The sequence below is a fragment of the Crinia signifera genome, chromosome 8 (assembly GCF_055691185.1).
Source record: "Crinia signifera chromosome 8, ASM5569118v1, whole genome shotgun sequence".
NCBI lineage: Eukaryota > Metazoa > Chordata > Amphibia > Anura > Myobatrachidae > Crinia > Crinia signifera.
The window spans coordinates 147,008,636-147,024,503 of NC_139224.1; positions in this window are offsets into that span (position 1 = coordinate 147,008,636).

The following is a 15,868-nucleotide window of genomic DNA, read 5'->3' on the forward strand; positions in this document are numbered from 1 at the left end:
TGATACTTACATGGTGCAATATTGTAAAGATGGTTATGTATTTGTGGGATTGTCGGCGCGGCACCCTCCTGGTTGCCAATACCGACATCGCTGTGGCCAATTGCCTGCCATGCCCGCGGTGAGTCCCTGCTGAGGCGTGTGAGGTCTCTGGGGGGACGACTCGGGGGCTTGGCTGTGGTGTTGGTGGATGGCTCATGGATGTCCGTGACGGGGCGGCGTGCGCGGCAGAGTGAGAGACTCTGTGTATGCCCTCCCGTGGCGGGTACTCCGTGCGCTGTCCTACGGCGGTGTTAGGTAGCGGCGTCCATTACCATGACTACCGTGGGTTGAGACGCGTTGCTATGGCCGTGACGTAGATGGGTGTGAGCCAGATACGTCACTGCTGGGCGCGCGTGTCATCTGCGGTGGGCTGGGAGTGGACTCTGCAGGTAATGAGGTGAGTGTGGCGCCAAATGTTCCTTTTTAAACGCTGTATGATGCATGTATACTTTGTACTATTTGCATTCTCCTGAGAAAGGGGTGTATGCCCCGAAACGGCCCGTCGAGGCAAATAAACAAAGTTTGTTTTTTCATCAAGAAGCTGCAGTGCCGTGTCTGTTCTTGGATTCTCCTGGGACCCTGCTTTGTATATATATACATACATACACATACATACATACATACATACAGGGGCGTCAACAGCAGTGTAGACCCCTGCGCATAGCAATGTATTGGGGCCCCTACCGATCCTCCAGCGGTAGGGGTGGGGGAAGCTTTGATGTCCGGCGGGTGTTAGGGGGTATTATATCAACAGCTCAGCATGTAGGGCCTGGATCAGTAATTTCCACTAATTACCCCTTTACTGCACAGATGGTGGGAGATGGGATGGGAGAAGGGGGCATTGGGCTGAATGAAGGGGTCCTGATACATAACTTCCAGGGTGGTAGAGGATGTTTAATATGCAGAGGAGGGGTGTATAGTGGAGTGGGCTTATTATTCATAATTTTCTGGTGGGAGGACAGCTTGCTTGACTGCAGATATCTCCAGTTCCTGGAAATAGATTGCTTAGATTTGAATGGAATTATAAACTAGAGAATCCCACCTACCAAATGGTAGTGGGGACTAGGGGGTCAGAGTTCAGGGGGCAGAGCAATCTGCCAACGAATATATAAAACAACATACCAGGTGTGTGGAGCTGGAGCAGTAACCAGCTGCTGGAAGGCTGATATCTCTAGTTCTGGGAACAGTAGAGACAAGCTACTAGTGTCCATCAAAGGGGAAGCGGTCATCTGTCAGAATGAACTTAGGTCTACAGTCATTAGGTCGACCCCACTAGGTCGAGTGGCAGGAAGGTCGACCTGACTTAAGGTCGACATGGGCCAAGGTCGACATGACTTAAGGTCGAATTTGCATAAAGGTCGACATGAGGAAGGTCGACTGGTCATAAGGTCGACATGGGTTTTTCACTGTTTTTTGAGCCGACATGTGCCGACAGGCGGTATTTCATGCCCTACCATCCACTAGGGCGTGGTGGGAGAATAAAATAGTGTGCCGAGTGCAGCGAGGCACCGTGCCCGAAGCATTGCGAGCGAAGCGAGAGATGCGAGGGTCCGATTCTCATTGCCAACTGTGTCCATGTCGACTTTGTCGACATTCAGATAAAAAAACAGTGAAAAACCCATGTCGACCTTATGACCAGTCGACCTTCCTCATGTCGACCTTTATGCAAATTCCACCTTCAGTCATGTCGACCTTTGCCCATGTCGACCTTAAGTCAGGTCGACCTTCCTGCCAGTCGACCTAGTGGGGTCGACCTAATGACTGTAGACCTAAGTTCATTCTGACAGATGTACCGATTCCCATCAAAGAGGGAGAGTTCCAGATTTTGGAATATATCATCAGAAAAACTCTATGTCAGACAGAACCTGAAATATCTGACTGGAAATTAATTAACAGGCTTGGATGGGGACCACTGTTTTGAAGTCAGATATCTCCGGTTCCCAAGGGCCGATTTTTACAATTCTTATACCCATGGAAAAAGGGGACCCTCAGCTTTCAGCTGAGGGCCCTTAGACTCCTGGGGGGGGTTTCTGGGTACTCAGAAACCCCCCCTGCGTGCGCTACTGGCAGTATTTAATTATTTATTAGCCAGTGAGCCCCAGACCAGACGGTACATACGGCAGTATAGCCAGTGAGCCCCAGACCACAAAGGTAGAGATATACGGCAGTATTTAATTATTTATTAGGCAGGCAGTATTTAATTATTTATTAGCCAGTGAGCCCCAGACCACAGACCGCCAGACTGGCAGATTCAGTGCAGGCAGCAGTGCAGCACCAGTGGACTATATATATTTATTTAATATAATTAATTAATAATTATTAATATATATAATAAATGGCACAGCACAGCACCAGAGGTATGCCCCAGCACAGAGGAGACAGTAGTACTACAGGCAGGTACACAGTTAGACTGTTCTCCTAAGCAGAGGAGAACATAGTACACAGCAGCACTGAGGGAGACAGCCCTAGCAAATAAAATAATTAATTACAGCACAGCTCACCAGAGGTAGACCGCACAGAGGAGACAGTAGTACTACAAGTACACAGTTAGGCTGTTGTCCTAAGCTGAGAACAGAGTACACAGCAGCACTGAGGGAGACAGCCCCAGCAAATAAAATAATCAATTACAGGCAGCACAGCACACCAGAGGTAGACCGCACAGAGGAGACAGTAGTACTACAAGTACACAGTTAGACTACTACACAGCAGCACTGAGAGACAGCACCAGCGATTGCAAAAGCTCAAGGTCAAGCTCAAGTTTAAGCCCCAGCAGCAGCACCAACACACCCTCTCCCAACCCACTACTTGACTGGAGTGAAGATGGCGGGCGTGGCAGCCGCTTATAAAGCCTCGCGAAATCCGACGCCGGGAGATGACATTCTAATCACGCGGACGGACCGAGTCAGGCGGGAATCTCCGAGCGCTGCTCGGAATCGGGCTCGGAATGATGACGTCCGTGGGGGCTCGGATCTCTGAAATCCGAGCCCGCACATCTCTAATTTCAATTTAGACCTATATTTGAAACCATTTCAAGACTAAGGGGCATTTTCATCATCACTAAATGGCCTGTTATATAAAATATATGTAAACTTATAAGACCAACCTGAACATATTAAGATTTCGGAGCTTGTCTGGAAGAACAAATGCCATGGTCTCAGAGCTCTGCTGCTTCTATGGGATCCCAGGGCTGCCGACAGCTCTGCCGGGCCCTGGTACTATGAGGGAATGTGGCCATCTAGTGATGGTCCAGCCCCCTCTGTGCAAAAATGTACTGTAGGCCAGCATGATCAGGGCTCTCAGCACCACTGTGGGATCCCTCCGATGTCTGCTCACTGTGCATATGCTAGCGCAGAAGGCAGGAATTGGCATAAGTAAGTAACGCTGCGACAGAAGTAGCAGTAGTATAGATGGTGGGGTCAGCTGCTTTTTGTGTAATAGGCTTTTAAAGTAATCCATGCTGCGACATATCGGGAATATTGTTTTTCCTGCTGAAGGGGCTGCGGCAGTTTCACTGGACCTGTGTGTGTTCATGCTTTTTATTGGGCGATCCAAATAGGATAGCACAATAAAAAAAAACATTGGTTGCCTTGTGGAAAACCGGCCTCTGTTTGTACAGGTCGGGTCTCCCTTATCCCTTATCCGTGGATTGCTGAAATCTAAATATTCCGAAAATCGTGCTGTTTTTCAGAATATTTCAGGTTTTTTTGTTTTAGGGGGTTAATTCCCTCCAGCCCCCTTTTTTCATGCTTACATCGTCCCCGATGTCCACGGAGGCCTCCCGGATCCTCTTCAGCGGCATATCCAGTCCCAGGGGTACACCCCTGGGACCAGAGATGCCGCTGAAGAGGATACTGAATGCCGCTGTGGACGCCGGGGGACACCATGGACATCGGGGGACCATCGGAGCACCAGGTAGTATAAAAAAATATATATATATATTCCAAAATTCAAAAAAATCCCTTATCCAAAATGCTTGGGGTCCTGAGCATTTCGGATAAGGGGTACACAACCTGTACTATGAATACATTTGCATTATATTAGCTGTGGAAATCTTTTAACCTTTTTGTTGTTACTGTAAGTGACATTTTAGGTAACATTAATCGGTCACTTAGGGTATGGTACCCAAGAGAAGTGAATTTTTCCCAAACATTATAGAAATGACAGTCGGTTGCTTAGCAACAGCCTTACTGCATCAGGAGAAAGTTTAGATGACTAGTACAATCTGACAACAACTGCTCTGCATTTATATAAAGAACAAAGACCCAAAGGGCATTACATGGGATGTTTAACTATACTGTATGTTCATATTTTAAACATCACATCGGGTTATGTGTTCCTATAAAAGGAAACCAGATCAGACAATGTAACACAACAAAACTCACCATCTGGTTTTTATTTCCTTCGGTAAATGAGTTAATCCCTTGTATAATATGTATTGGTGACTGCACAACCGGTCAGACACGTAACCACGGCTGTGATATGTCAAGTTTGTAATGATATTTCTATTTAAAGAGCAAATGACATTGACTTATTCTCATTTTTAATTAGTGCATTAATGTTTAGCTGCAGTTGGCTAGTATGCCATCCCCTGCCCCTGACTATAAACCTCTGTTCCCTCCTTTTTCAAGTCACAATGGAAATAAAGTTTCCATAACTACAGGAATATAACTTTAGTCAGCTATGAGAGCATTTTGACTATGTGCAGCTCACTCCCCGCTTGTTTCCGTACCCGATAGATGGGACTGGAATATGGATAAACAGTGTCGGACTGGGGCATGAAGGGCCCATTGGGGGAATGCAGTGGTAGTGGCGGGAAGGGGGGGGGGGGTGACCAGGCTTCAGTCCAGTGGGGGTTTAAATAGCCGCCACAGTGCTATTGTGCAATTAGAGAGTGTATGGCCTGGGCCCATTCAGAAAAGTATATAATACTGGCCAACTGGCCACGATATTGGTGATTGTCTCACTTCCAACTCGCGGGCAGCTAGGGTTACCACCTCATCCCTTTAATTCCGGACACATATTAATTACACAGGGTCTGTGGCAGTTTAAAACCAGGTGAAATGGAGTCTTGAAGTCAGCCAGCCAGCCACAGAACCTGTGTAATTAATATGTGTCCGAAATTAAAGGGATGAGTTGGTGGTAACCCTACGGGCAGCAATGTCCCGCAGTGGGAGGGACAGGGCAGCCTATCACTAACTACTCTTTGTAGCAAAGCAATGTAAATTAGACACACAGCATCTATTCACAAGAGAGAGAGGGACAGGGGGCATGGCCAGCAGCTCATAGAGCACTGTGCATGCACTCGCAGTGAAGAAAATGGGGACATTGCTAGCGACCATGGCTTCCTCAAGATGCCATGCCCCTTCCTACAGAGGCCACACACCTACATCTAGAAAGTTGGGAGATATGATATATAAAGACTGCTAGTGCATGCATTTAAATGTGTCACATTAATAAGAGCAAATACACTGTACAAAATGCACAATAGTCTTGTGCAGAATACTGTAATATATGTATAATTCAAATGTATAAGGATAGAGTCTGGAACCTGAACCCTAGTGGAAGAGGTGGGCCCACTGGGGCCAGAGGAGAGGTGTACAGGCCCTTTAAATAATGGCATTGAATAGCAAGGGGGCCTGGAGCATATCAGCATGCGTGGTCCATTAGTGCATCCAACCCCCAACTCCACCCACCCCATAAAACTTGTCAACTACCAACTACTGATGGACCCTGTATAGCAGCGAAATGTACGTTAGGTAGGTTAAGACCACCAAATTATTTCTCTGCCAGCGGGACATGCGAGGGGATGTGTCTTCATGACAAGGGGCAGCAATTTGGCGGAGCAGGCCCTCTAGGACTCCGTAAGCTGTGAGCTTTGCAGCTTACCAAATCAACCAGAATCAGGGCCTATGTACAGCACATCGGCCACCGATACACTCCGGCTGTGTACACTCAGGAGCAGGCCCCCTCCAGACGCGTGCAAACGCAGTCTGGATTTTAATGGAGGCCTTACAAAAACCGGGAGGTGTGGGCAGGTTAACAGGGCAGCGGGAGGCTCATGCAAAAATCTGGAGCTTCTCGGTCAATGCGGGAGGGTAGGCAAGTCTGCGTCAAACCAGCCACTTGACTGGGGAAGTTTAAAGGATCTGGGAGACTGGTCTAATTTCTTAACCCAGGAGCAGTCTTTAAAAATCCAAAAGGTTCATACTGGTCGACTTTTATCAATTTCAAATCGATAAAACTCTTCCGGGGCTACATCATACATTAACTAACATTCAAAAATGAATATAAAAAATCCTTTATTATTAAATGTGTGTTGATAAAAGTCAGATTAAGACTGCACTTAATCGAAATGAAAAGTATAAAGATCAATAAAATAGCCAAAATCAACCTTAATTAATATTTCCTCATGTCTTTTTACTTTGCCCATTACGTCATATAAAATAGTACCAACATGGGCTAATCTGTATTGAAATTTTAAGGAAAGTGAACAAAAAACAAATTTGATTTATTTGATTTGTTTATTTTTTTCTTTTAACTAACATCAAAAATAAAAACGTTGGGATTCTCGCTTACACATTAATTCTTCCTTTCAAACTGCACAATGCAAATTTCTACAAGTAGGTTTTCATTAAAAAAATCTGCACTAGATAATGATAATGTCTTTTTTTTTGGGGGGGGGGGGTGGTGGTGGATAATTTTTGCTGTCTATTCAAACTCTTGGAATGTTTAGGATTCATACGCTAGCCCAACATGACCTTTTTAATGCATTGAATAAGGTATCCCTGTTGATTTGACATAAGAGACAGTAGATCTTGGCTGTTGATCCCCCATCTGCAGAGAATTAGACTTTCTTTTGTTTGTGTACTGTTTCATTCATTGTTTGGTGTACACCAGACAATAACTACAAAGAAGGTTTCCTAACCCTCCTTCCCCAAACAAGGGTGACTCCAAATGTGAGAAGGTCAGTATGTGCGCTCCCTCATCTACAGGAGAGACACATTTGGTGCCATCGTCATCCATTTACAATCTAAGTTAACTGGTGATCACTGGTAATCTCAAGATAATAGGTACTAGGGTTACATAAATTAAAAGAGGTTCCCCTAAATTTATAGATGGTAGTTTGGGAGTTGTGACTATGATATGTCTGTAATGCTTGGTGATTACCCTGGTCACTTGGAAAATCATCTTATGGGGGCAACTACTGTAGTTTGAAAGAAGGGACTCCTAACTAGCGATGCCCATCAAAGACTACTACCAATGGTCGATGGTTTTAAACCATCAGTAGAAAACAATTGACGATTTAGACCCTGATGGCTGAGTAATGCAAATGCATAGACCTTAGCCATGGGGCCGATGGTGCAATGTTTTCTTAGCATTGGGGTACCACCATTGATGCTGTGCAACCATTAATGGTGGAGAAAAGAAAGACACACTTGCCATAGGCCGGGATATGGTCATTAGGTTGACTCTATTAAGGTCGACATGCATTGGGTCGACCACTGAAGGTCGACACTTGAAATAGGTCAACATGGCTAAGGTTGACAGGGTTAGAAGGTCAACACAAGCATTAGGTCGACATGATTTTTTTCTAAAAAAAAATTTTGGGCCGACATCTACCTCCGTGCCCTACCATCCACTTGGGCATGGAGGAAGAATAGAAAAGTGCCCGAAGCATGGCTAGCGCTTGCGGTACACTTTGACTGTGTCCATGTTGACTATGTCCACATTCAGAGCCAACATTTTTGAAAAACATTTGTTGACCTTTTGACTGTCAACCTTGTTATTGTCAACCTAATGCTTATGTCAACTTTCCAGACCAGTCGACCTTAGCCTTGTCCACCTATTCAAGTTGGTAACCTTCAGTGGTCCACCCGATGACCTATACCCCCATAAGCCGTAGACCTTTGAATCGTTGCAACCCATTAATGGCCAATGGTCTTCCCTGCTCGCAAACAGACTGAAAAAGAATGCCGCAAATGAGGGCGATACTTACATAAATCTATGTTGGTAATAAAAAGGATATAAAACGCATATCAGCATAGAAATAAGTCTGCATCCTCTGCTCTGCAATGCAGACAGATGGACATATACAAATTCAAAATAAATAAAACTTTAATAACATTAATTACACAACACTATCCTATATATATTTTTTTTATAATGTCACATTAAACATTATGACACACACATACCGTTGTAGTCATGGATTAAGATATTATGTCTGTATTGTCAAAAAATTATTCTTTGGGACATAACATGTGGAATATAATATATTCTTTCCAGAGATGGAAGAGGCACTTATGCATTGCGGGATGGTGAGATATGTTTCATCTCCAGACTCTTCTTACATCGTCTGCCATAACAAATTTTGTGGAATAGCACTTCCAATCTATTTTAATGCTATAATGGGGTTGGTGATGGTCACTGTTATTCCTGTACATTGCATTGATTACAGGAGCGGTGTAAATCACCTCCCTGGAACTTTTCTCTATATATTTGTTGCCAAGTCTTTCATCTGATTGACAAAGTCTAATGTGTGGGTACGACTAATACATGGAGAGATTCCAAAGTCAGATCTTCAAGCACAAAAATGGCAAGTAATGCTATTAGAGACGTAGGGAAAAGGAAACATGCTTTATCTTGTTTAAAATACAGGGCATGTCGACCTACTAAATTTCATAGCAATCCTATTTTTATTTTCTTCCCTTTTTGATTGAAAGGAGGGGCTGAGAGAAGGGGGCAGAGCCTTGGGGGAGGGCATGGCTGGAGAGCCCAACCCCTATTTTCATCATTTCAGGAGGCATACCCCGGCTCTCCTTTCTGCACCGATGCACACAACATCTATTCAGTGATCTGTATAACAGCAGTTATTGCTGCAGAATTATTATGAAATCCCGGCGGTCAAAATCCCGGCAGTCAAAATCCCGGCGGTCAAAATCCCAACGACGGAATCCCGAGCACTTAAATCCCGACATGGGGGGGACGTGGATCACCCCCCCTTGCGGGCTCGCTGTGCTCGCCCACTCGCTACTCTCGGCACACTAATTTATACTCCCTCTATGGGTGTCGTGGACACCCATAGAGGGACAAAGTGTTGGGATTTCGGCGGCCGGGATTCCAACCGCCGGGATTTCAACTGCATCCCATTGCTGCCTCCTCCAATTCTCCCTGCAGGACACCACTAGACATGTCCAATTAGATAGACTGTCCCGCTGTAATTGGGACAGTTGGGAGGTATGTGGGTGGGTTATGTACTTTGGCAATAGTTTTCAATCTGGGTGCCGCTGGGTTGGTTGTCCAGAACCAAATCATATTTTTTTATGGTCAGTGTAATAGGCAAAGCTAGTGCTCGAGGATTCCAATCATTAGATATCTCGACAATCAGATGACCAACCTTGTCCAACACCAGATTACCTGAACCCAAGGATGACCTACAGTATAAGCACAATTCAATCAATATAAACAATGTTGGTACTTGTGAGTTATCCGGGCTGCCGATTTTTTTTATCGCGCCCGAAATCGTGGGCATCGCGTCGGTCGTGGCCGTTATAAGGAGCCGCGACGCGATGCCCGCGATTTCCCATAGACAGTAATGTTAAAAGACACGATGGACACGATTTCCGACACGATTTCCCATAGACAGTAATGTTAAAAGACGCGATGGACCCGATTTCCCATAGACAACAATGTTAAAATAAAATGACAATGGAAAATTGGCCAATATGGGCATTTCACATTGGATATGTTTTAAAAAAAAATGTTTCATGGCCCCCCACCACCGTTAACGCCACCCCGCTATTGACGCCAACCCGAAGCGTGGCGAGCGCAGCGAGCCCGCGAGGGGCGGCGGTACGCGTCCTCCGACCTTTTCATACCCCTACTATCCACTAGGGCGTGGAGTGAGAATAGAATAGTGTGGCGAGCGCAGCGAGCCACCGAGCCCGAAGCGTGGCGAGCGCAGCGAGCCCCGCGAGGGGACGCGGACACCTGTGAAGCCCGCAAGGGCATGCGGATACCTGTGAAGGTATCCGCGTCCCCTCGCGGGGCTCGCTGCGCTCGCCACGCTTCGGGCTCGGTGGCTCGCTGCGCTCGCCACACTATTCTATTCTCACTCCACGCCCTAGTGGATAGTAGGGGTATGAAAAGGTCGGAGGACGCGTACCGCCGCCCCTCGCGGGCTTGCTGCGCTCGCCACGCTTCGGGTTGGCGTCAATAGCGGGGTGGCGTTAACGGTGGTGGGGGGCCATGAAACATTTTTTTTTAAAACATATACAATGTGAAATGCCCATATTGGCCAATTTTACATTGTCATTTTATTTTAACATTGTTGTCTATGGGAAATCGGGTCCATCGCGTCTTTTAACATTACTGTCTATGGGAAATCGTGTCGGAAATCGTGTCCATCGTGTCTTTTAACATTACTGTCTATGGGAAATCGCGGGCATCGCGTTGCGGCTCCTTATAACGGCCACGACCGACGCGATGCCCCCGATTTCGGCTAAATCGCGGGCATCGCGTCGGTCGGGTGTCCTTAAGTTAAGGACAAAATCGGCAGCCCGGATAACTCACAAGTACCACAATGTTTTTTCAGAATTTCTCTATAAGAAACTTTTGGCATCAGGGTGCCACAGAAAAGATGCTGATACTCTAGGTTGCCGTAATTCAAAAAAGAGTGGCATCCTCTGCACTAAGCCAAATGTATGTGGTGCTCTCACGTTCTTTAATCTATATTTTATTTATTTATTAACATTTACTTATACAAAAAGAGCAAATTCTGCTTTGCTTTATACTTGGGTGCAAAATGGTTAATAACATGAGACTGGGAAATAGCAGACATATAGATAGGTAAGTGGGACCTGCAGTGGCTTAAGTCCATACCAGGCACCCACAGGCAAAATAGAAGGTGGTTGTGAGTCAGCAGTGACTGTAGAAAATCTCTATGAAATAAATATAGAGAGATATGTCATAGCTCAGCAGCCCTCTTTCCTGGGGCCCCTTTGACAGCTAGAGGCTGGAGGCCACTGCCTCCAATGTCTCTGGGAGTTACACAAATGTATATTCGGTTCCTCTCTTATTTGTCTGCCTCTCTGTCATGAGAATTGTTGGATGTGGAATATTGGATGGAGCGAAGGTATCATTGGTGTATCTATAAACTATGCAACCACATCATTAAACTTAAATCAGAGTCTCACATTTGCTATCGCTGCAGACAGAATTCTCCAGGAAAATGGTGTTGAGCCCACTTTTCTAGGAGATTTGTGCATGCGCACTGCGTAGTGGAGAGGTATCCAAGATTATAGCACAGGTGCCATGTTCCCTGATGTTCTGAGCATACATTATAAGATTAATCCACACAATTTTGGTTTCACTCAATCCCCTCCTAAAATCCTCTTAAAATTCTGGAATTTGACAAAACAGAAGTCAGCTCAGTTCTGCATTTTATCAGTGTAAAATGTAATAGCTAAATATTACACGCCATGTCATTAAAAAATGGCAGCTGTGGAGATCTTTGTTTATTAATTATTATTGATAATAAGAAGAATAGCAGTTTTTTTATATAGCAGGACTCAAAAGTGCATTAATTTGCCTTTTCAGCACAAAATACAAGAAAGCTTAAAAAGGTACAAAGTTAAATGTTTGGGTAAACAGGTACGGGGGCGTGTACACACTAGTCCAAACCTCCATATTGCATGCATAATAAACCAACACCAGGCTCTTGGAGTTATCCCTGGTTTTACAAGTATGAGGGGGGGGGGGGGGGATTGTGTAAGGGACCCTTGTCTTTTTAGAACCAGCACCAGGTTCCACTAACAGGGCAGTAATGCCACACTCAAACCATCTGGACTGTGATGAGCTTTATACCTCTTCTCCTGCAGGTGATAGAACCCATGTGGGTTCTGCTTCTTGTATGCCTGCCAGAAAATCAGCGTGCCATTTTTATCCAAGTTTCCGTGGTATCAGGCCACTGTGATTGGCCTGTCTATTAGCCCATCAAAAGCTAAGCCACTGATTTTACTTCCAGGTTTGGTGGCTGGCCGAGCTACAGTGTATGTGTAGTCTCGATCATACATGTGCAAGTAGCCTGTGACAGGGAGGGATCCTTCGGGGGCTGCTTCAATTAACTTATGCAATATATTACCTTAAGACTAATGCACTGGCAAAATTGGCATTTAAACAGATACTGTACATGAGCAAAAGGTCACAAAACAGTATTTTCACTACAGGACGGCATTTTTTCCAACCTTTTAAATTATCATTCGTGAGCATGTGGAGCTGTGAATCTAACATTTCCTGTAATTTATACCCTTTAATAACACATGTTATTAAATAAAATAATTAGTATGTGGCAAATCTGTTCTAGACCATCTTCCTTACAGATGTTTGTTAAAAAACAAACAAACATAAAGGCACCAAGAAACAACCCCGTAGAGATCATTTTATTAACAATTCTTTCCCCCCCAAAGGCCATTTCTATTCAACTTCTTCACTCAACAGTTTAAAGAAAACTCTTCTAATGAAACCATATTTCACAACATATGCTAACAGAAATCATGTTACTAGTACACACCAGAGCATGCACTGAATTACTATAAGGTATAGTTGCTGTGTGTAAACAGGTTCTTATATAGTGATAAACAAGAGGATTAGACATTCTTTATTCTTAGGACCAGTTTTTCAAAAAGTATGGAGACCTCCCCTGAAGATCTCCTCCACTTCCTCCATCCAGAGACCAGGGAGACACAGCCAGTCCCCCAAGATGGTGTGACCCCACCCCTTCAGCAGGACATCATCTAAAGATAGCACTGGCATTCCCAAAAGGACATGGCTACAGCACTATATGTTTGGCTAGCTATTGTACAGTATACCTAGTATCATGCCAATATAATCTCCAGGCTACCCTGCCTCCATATACATATTTAAGTCCAGGCAATGGTGTAACTTGTGGGTGGTGAGCCTAGGTCCAAAAAATATAATTTGGGCCCCCTTCCTACACCCCAACCCAAATTCACAATAAGCAACAAGGCAATGGGTGAAAGGGAGAGGCAGACGGTGACAGAGGCAGGAGGAGGCCGAGCGTGACAGGGAAAAGCCATGAATCGCAGTAATTTACCGGTGCGGCAAGGGAGATTCGGGGGTGCCGCCGGTATCCGGTAGGGTTGCCCACCTTTCCGGGAGGACGGGAGGGGGACCCGATTTTCCTCCCAACAGATTGTAGTGATCTGCGTAGAAACGATCAACTCCTGGAAGCCTTTTGTGATTATTTGAAGATATATATCTACCTTTCAAAAACCAGGAGACACATCTCACTTACACTTATCAGAGTTTTCTACCTTTACACACGTGTCTCCAGGTTTCCCTACAGTCCCTGGTATACCAGAGTCCAGTGGGTGAAAAGAGGTTCTAAACAAGTGATTTTGAATAGAGTAATGGTCCCCTTTGGTATTTATAATCTAGTACCTGTATGTTACCATCTAAGTTCCTTTCTGAATTTAAAATACCGCAACTAGACAGATATACTCCCCATCCCACTAGCCTCCAAAAGGAAGTCCAATTAATTTATTTACTATAAAGATAAATCTCTGTAGATATGACTTCTCCATATCTACTACAACCAACTGGTCAGTGATTATTACCACATAATCTATACAGTTATAATAAATTCTTACCTACATGCTTATTGCCAGGTGTTTCATGCTCATTGCCAGGAATGTCATGCTTGTTGCCAGAGGTTTCATGATTGTTGCTAGGGGCTAAATGCTCGCAGGCCCACCAGCATTAATGGAATCCGGCACTTCATTGTAACACCATATGCACTGGTCTTCCCCGACAGATGCTAGAGGTCCATTAGTATCTCCTCCAAGGGGGCAGCCATTTTTAGAGCGTTCTTATAAGCATCACCCATGCGGACAGCCAAACCACATGGAATCTGCATAGAGTTGACCATGGCATTGGCTCTCCCAAACATAAGAAATTATCCTAAGCCAATGAAATCAAACCCTCATAAGTACAGAAGCCAATCCTCCAGCCTCATCCCTTAGCTGATGCCGCAATGATCCATTGATTTGGAGAACAGCTGAGCTAGTTTCTGGTTAACAGATGATCTAAATAGACCCTCACACCGTACATCTTAAGTAGATTAACTTACAATAGAACAATGAAATTGGGGAATCTGTTTTTCACAAAAACTAAATAATTATAATAATAATTTTATTTATATAGCACTCTTTCTCCAATAAAACTCAAGGCGCTTAACATATAGAATGAATGTAATATAGCACAGCAATGAAGTAAAGCTTTTCATAAACTATATTTAAGGGAATGAAGGAAATGCTTGAGTAAACAGGAAAGTCTTGAGTCTGTTTGTGAAGGATTCTAGAGTTGGGGCCTCTCAAACTGTTCGGGGAAGTGAGTTTAGAGTCAGAGCCGCATGGCTAAACGCTCAACCCCCAGAGGAATTACGGGATATTCTCGGTACTGCTAAAGGTCCATATACAGATCGCAACAATCGGGTGGGACAGTATAGAATCAGAATCTGCTTCAGGTACCATGGGCATTGGTCATTGCTCTTACAGTAATATTACATTCAGCAGTGGCGTAAGTTTGTCCCGGTTGCCCGGAGGCAAGATATATATTGGTGCCCCCCCCCCCCCTTCCCACACACACACACACACACACACACACACAAACCCAACCTTAAATAATATATGAAATACATATTTTCTATATATGTGTAGCTATATATATTTAGAGAGAGAGAGAGAACACATATATTTCAGAACTCAGCTACAAAAGCCATATTGACGGTTTTCAATTAACTGATTTAGCAGGGTATGAGAGGTGCCCCCTTGGGAGAAGGAGCCCGGCGGCAGATGACTCCATTGCCTCCCAGAGTTCTGCCACTGACATTCAGGGGGAGATGTATACCAACTTGGAGAGTGACAATCGGCTTCTGTCATTTATCTAGCACAGTCTTTGGCTACTTTGCGCAACTTCTCCTCTACATCACTCTTCAAAGTCCTAACTGGCTCCATTTGTGATGCCTTCCATGGAATCTTCCTAGAGACCGTTTCCCATTGGAGGCTGTATTCCCAGGTGATAGGAAGCTGAGAGACCGAGCACAGGAATGAGAAAAAAAAATCTGTCCAACACAGAAATTGTCAGATGTTTTGGGGAAATTTATATAAATTAATTGAAATATGTTTATTTAACAGATGCAGAGTCGTATTGAGCCAGTTCATTTATTGGCAGTAGCGAAAGGCCCCAAAAGCAAAGCTAGGGTTGTAATATATCATGTACAACTCTACATTTATTTGAGTCCCTTGTGTAGCTAAGGACGTAAAAAATAAACATATATTCAGGTAATAGCCAATAACATAAAAGAACCATTATGCCTTCACTGGGCATTCGAGTCAGGGAGAATGGATGCCCAGTATAGATCTCTGGTAGAAAATTAACACTTCTTAAAGGTTCTGTCAGATTTTCTTCCTAGCAAACATTAAATAGTCTACGTTCTAGAGCTCCTGTCATTCAATAGACATGTTTTCCTATTTCAAGACATTCCTCTATTTCCCCCCTCTAATGACTTTAGGACAACTTGATCTTTGCCTAGGCTGGAACGGGCTCCAGAGGGAATACAGTGTTACAGTGGAAGTCGTGTCTGATGGGACACTGCATGATTTAATCATTTATGCTTAGCTAAAAGTAAACAAGTGGAAGATTAATAGATGTAATGTATGCAATAAAAGCAGAGATACAATCTGTCTAAACATTACTTGACCAAAATAAGTTGGATTTGCTCATCTGTTTTCGTAAAGAATGGACATGG